Source organism: Aethalodelphis obliquidens, unplaced genomic scaffold (genome assembly GCF_003676395.1).
Source record: "Aethalodelphis obliquidens isolate GAN/ISIS:26980383/991018 unplaced genomic scaffold, ASM367639v1 scaffold4, whole genome shotgun sequence".
NCBI classification, from domain to species: domain Eukaryota; kingdom Metazoa; phylum Chordata; class Mammalia; order Artiodactyla; family Delphinidae; genus Aethalodelphis; species Aethalodelphis obliquidens.
Genome location: NW_020837948.1, coordinates 62,395,715 through 62,401,297, shown reverse-complemented (window position 1 = coordinate 62,401,297; position 5,583 = coordinate 62,395,715).

The window sequence follows — 5,583 nt, the reverse complement described above, 5'->3', positions numbered from 1 at the left end:
GTGGTACGCGGGCCTCTCACTGTTGTGGCCTCTCCCGTTGCGGAGCACAGGCTCCGGACGCACAGGCTCAGCGGCCATGGCTCACGGGCCCAGCCGCTCCGCGGCATGTGGGATCTTCCTGGACCGGGGCACGAACCCATGTCCCCTGCATCGGCAGGCAGACTCTCAACCACTGCGCCACCAGGGAAGCCCCATGTGTCTTTTTGAATTATGGTTTTCTCTGGGTATGTGCCCAGTAGTGTGATTGCTGGATCATATGGTAATTCTATTTTTAGTTTTTTAAGGAACCTCCATACTGTTCTCCATAGTGGCTGTATCAATTTACATTCCCACCAACAGTGCAAGAGGGTTCCCTTTTCTCCACACCCTCTCCAGCATTTGTTGCTTGTAGATTTTCTGATGATGCCTATTCTAACTGTGTGAGGTGATATCTCATTGCAGTTCTGATTTGCATTTCTCTAATAATTAGTGATGTTGAGCAGCTTTTCATGTGCTTCTTGGTCATCTGTATGTCTTCTTTGGAGAAATGTCTATTTAGGTCTTCTGCCCATTTTTGGAGTGGGTTGTTTGTTTTTTAAATATTGAGCTGCATGAGCTGTTTATATATTTTGGAGATCAATCCTTTGTCTGTTGATTCGTTTGCAAATATTTTCTCCCATTCTGAGAGTTGTGTTTTTGCCTTGTTTATGGTTTCCTTTGCTGTGCAAAAGCTTTTAAGTTTCACGAGGTCCCACTTGTTTATTTTTGTTTTTATTTCCATTACTCTAGGAGGTGAATCAAAAAAGATCTTGCTGTGATTTATGTCAAAGAGTGTTCTTCCTATGTTTTCCTCTAAGAGTATTATAGTGTCCAGTCTTACATTTAGGTCTTGAATCCATTTTGAGTTTATTTTTGTGTATGGTGTTAGGGAGTGTTCTAATTTCATTCTTTTACATGTAGCTGTCCAGTTTTCACAGCAACACTTATTGAAGAGACTGTCTTTTCTCCATTATATACCTTGGCCTCCTTTGTCAGAGATTACTTGACCATAGGTGAATGGGTTTACCTCTGGGCTTCCTATCTTGTTCCATTGATCTATGTTTCTGTTTTTGTGCCAGTACCATATTGTCTTGATTACTGTAGCTTTGTATTATAGTCTGAAGTCAATGAGTCTGATTCCTCCAGCTCCGTTTTTTTCCCTCAAGACTAATTTGGCTATTGGGGGTCTTTGTGGTTCCATACAAATTTTTAAATGATTTGTTCTAGTTCCGTAAAAAATGCCATTGGTAGGGCTTCCCTGGTAGCGCAGTGGTTGAGAGTCCACCTGCTGATGCAGGGGACATGGGTTCGTGCCCCAGTCCAGGAGGATCCCACATACCATGGAGCGGCTAGGCCCGTGAGCCATGGCCGTTGAGCCTGCGTGTCCGGAGCCTATGCTCCGCAACAGGAGAGGCCACAACACTGAGGGGCCCACATACCACATACCTCATCTACATACATCTGTAGATGGCTTTGGGTAGTATAATCATTTTCACAATGTTGATTCTTCCAATCCAAGAACATGGTATATCTCTCCATCTGTCAGTATCATCTTTAATTTCTTTCATCAGTGTCTTATAATTTTCTGCATACAGGTCTTTTGTCTCCTTAGGTAGGTTTATTCCTAGATATTTTATTCTTTTTGTTGCAATGGTAAATGGGAGTGTTTTCTTGATTTCACTTTCAGATTTTTCATCATTAATGTATAGGAATGCCAGAGATTTCTGTGCATTAATTTTGTATCCTGCTACTTTACCAAATTCATTGATTAGCTCTAGTACTTTTCTGGTAGCAGCCTCAGGATTTTCTATGTATAGTATCATGTCATCTGCAAACAGTGACAGTTTTACTTCTTCTTTTCCATTTTGTATTCCTTTTATTTCTTTTTCTTCTCTGATTGCCATGGCTAAGACTTCAAAAACTATGTTGAATAACAGTGGTGAGAGTGGACATCCTTGTCTCGTTCCTGATCTTAGAGGAAATGCTTTCAGTTTTTCACAATTGAGAATGATGTTGGCTGTGGTTTTGCACTATATAGCCTTTATTATGTTGAGGTAGGCTCCCTCTATGGCCACTTTCTGGAGAGTTTGTATCATAAATGGGTGTTGAATTTTCTCAAAAGCTTTTTCTGCATCTACTGAGATTATCATATGGTTTTTCTCCTTCACTTTGTTAATATGGTGTATAATATTGATTGATTTGTGTATACTGAAGATCCTTGCATCCCTGGGATAACTCCTACTTGATCATGGTGTATAATCCTTTTAATGTGTTCTTGCATTCTGTTTGCTAGTGTTTTGTTCATGGTTTTTGCACCTATATTCATCAGTGATATTGGTCTGTAATTTTCTTTTTTTGTAGTATATTTGTCTGGTTTTGGTATCAGGGTGATGGTGGCATCATAGAATGAGTTTGGGACTGTTCCCTCCTCTGCAATGTTTTGGAAGAGTTTGAGAAGGATGGGTGTTAGCTCTTCTCTAAATGTTTGATAGAATTCACCTGTGAAGCTGTCTGGTCCTGCACTTTTGTTTGTTGGAAGATTTTTAATCAGTTTCAATTTCATTACTTGTGATTGATCTGTTCATATTTTCTGTTTCTTCCTGGTTCAGTCTTGGAAGGTTATACCTTTCTAAGAATTTGTCCATTTCTTCCAGGTTGTCCATTTTATTGGCATAGAGTTGCTTGTAGTAGTCTCTTAGGATGCCTTGTATTTCAGTGGTGTCTGTTGTAACTTCTCCTTTTTCATTTCTAATTTTGTTGATTTGAGTCCTCTCCCTCTTTTTCTTGATGAGTCTGGCTAATGGTTTATCAATTTTGTTTATCTTCTCAAAGAACCAGCTTTTAGTTGTATTGATCTTTGCTATTGTTTTCTTTGTTTCTATTTCATTTATTTCTGCTCTGATATTTATGATTTATTTCCTTCTGCTAACTTTGGGTTTTCTTTGTTCTTACTCTAATTCCTTTAGGTGTAATGTTAGATTGTTTACTCAAGATTTTTGTCTCATGAGGTAGGCTTGTATAGGTATAAACATCCTCTTAGAACTGCTTTTGCTGCATCCCATAGGTTTTGGATCGTCGTGTTTTCATTGTTATTTGTCTCTAGGTGTTTTTTGATTTCCTCTTTGATTTCTTCAGTGATCTCTTGGTTATTTAGTAACCTATTGTTTACCCTCCATGTGTTTGTGTTTTTTACATTATTTTCCCTGTAATTCATTTCTAATCTCATAGTGTTGTAGTCCAAAAAGATGCTTGATACGATTTCAATTTTCTTAAATTTACCGAGGCTTGATTTGTGACCCAAGATGTGATCTATCCTGGAGAATGTTCCATGTGCACTTGAGAAGAAACTGTAATCTGCTGTTTTTGGATGGAATGTCCTATAAATATCAATTAAATCTATCTGGTCTATTGTGTCATTTAAAGCTTCTGTTTCCTTATTTATTTTCATTTTGGATGATCTGCCCATTAGTGTAAGTGAGGTGTCAAAGTCCCCCACTAAGATGTGTTACTGTCGATTTCCTGTTTTATAGTTGTTAGCAGTTGCCTTATGTATTCAGGTGCTCCTATGTTGGGTGCATATATATTTATAATTGTTATATCTTCTTCTGGACTGATCCCTTGATCACTATGTAATGTCCTTCCTTGTCTCTTGTAACACTCTTTATTTTATAGTCTATTTTATCTGATATGAGTATAGCTACTACAGCTTTTTTTGATTTCCATTTGCATGGAATATCTTTCTCCATCTGCTCACTTTCAGTCTGTATGTGTCCCTAGGTCTCAAGTGGGTCTCCTATAGACAGCATATATATGGGTTTTGTTTTTGTATCCATTCAGCAAGCCTGTGTCTTTTGGTTGGAGCATTTAATCCATTCATGTTTAAGGTAATTATTGATATGTATGTTCCTATGACTTGTTTTGGGTTTGTTTTTGTAGGTCCTTTTCTTCTCTTGTGTTTCCCACTTAAGAGAAGTTCTTTTAGCATTTGTTGTAGAGCTGGTTTGGTGGTGCGGAATTCTCTTACCTTTTGCTTGTCTGTAAAACTTTTGATTTCTCCATCGAATCTGGATGAGATCCTTGCCTGGTAGAGTAATCTTGGCTGTAGGTACTTCCCTGTCATCACTTTAAGTATATCATGCCACTCCTTTCTGGCTTGTAGAGTTTCTGCTGAGAAATCAACTGTTAACCTTATGCGAGTTCCCTACTATGTTATTTGTCATTTTTCCCTTGCTGCTTTTAATAGTTGTTCTTTGTCTTTAATTTTTGCCAATTTGATTACTGTGTGTCTTGGCGTGTTTCTCCCTGGGTTTATCCTGTATGGGACTCACTGCGCTTGCTGCACTTGGGTAGTTATTTCCTTTCCCATGTTAGAGAAGTTTTCGACTATAATCTCTTCAAATATTTCCTCTGGTCCTTCCACTCTCTCTTCTGCTTCTGGGACCCCTATAATGCGAATGTTGTTGCATTTAATGGTGTCCCGGAGGTCTCTTAGGCTGCCTTCATTTCTTTTCATTCTTTTTTCTTTAGTCTGTTCCACAGCAGTGAATTCCACCATTCTGCCTTCCAGGTCACTTATCCGTTCTTCTGCCTCAGTTATTCTGCTATTGATTCCTTCCAGTGTAGTTTTCATTTCAGTTATTGTATTGTTCATCTCTGCTGGTTTGTTCTTTAATTCTTCTAGGTCTTTGTTAAACATTTCTTGCATCTTCTCGATCTTTGCCTCCATTCTTTTTCCGAGGTCCTGGATCATCTTCACTATCATTATTCTGAATTCTTTTTCTGAAAGGTCGCCTATCTCCACCTCATTTAGCTGTTTTACTGGGGTTTTATCTTGTTCCTTCATCTGGTACATAGCCCTCTGCCTTCTCATCTTGTCTATCTTTCTGTGAATGTGGTTTTTGTTCCACAGGTTGCAGGATTGTAGCTCTTGCTTCTGCTGTCTGCCCTCTGGCGGATGAGGCTATCTAACAGGCTTGTGCAAGTTTCCTGATTGGAGGGACTGGTGGTGGGTAGAGTTGACTGTTGCTCTGGTGGGTGGAGCTCAGTAAAACTTTAATCTGCTTGACTGCTGATGGGTGGGGCTGGGTTCCCTGCCTGTTGGTGGTTTGGCCTGAGGCAACCCAACACTGCAGCCTACCTGGGCTCTTTGGTGGGGCTAATGGCAGACTCTGGGAGGGCTCACACCAAGGAGTACTTCCCAGAACTACTGCTGCCAGTGTCCTTGTCCTCGTGCAACAGAGCCACCTCTTGCCTCTGCAGGTGACCCTCCAACACTAGCAGGTAGGTCTGGTTCAGTCTCCCCTGAGGTCACTGCTCCTTCCCCTGGGTCCCGATGCGCACACTACTTTGTGTGTGCCCTCCAAGAGCGGAGTGTCTGTTTCCCCCAGTCCTGTCAAAGTCCTGCAATCAATTCCCACTAGGCTTCAAAGTCTGATTCTCTAGGACTTCTTCCTCGCCTTGCTGGACCCGCAGGTTGGGGATCCTGACATGGGGCTCAGAAACTTCACTCCAGAGGGTGGACTTCTGTGGTATAAGTGGTCAGCAGTCTGTGAGTCACCCACCCAT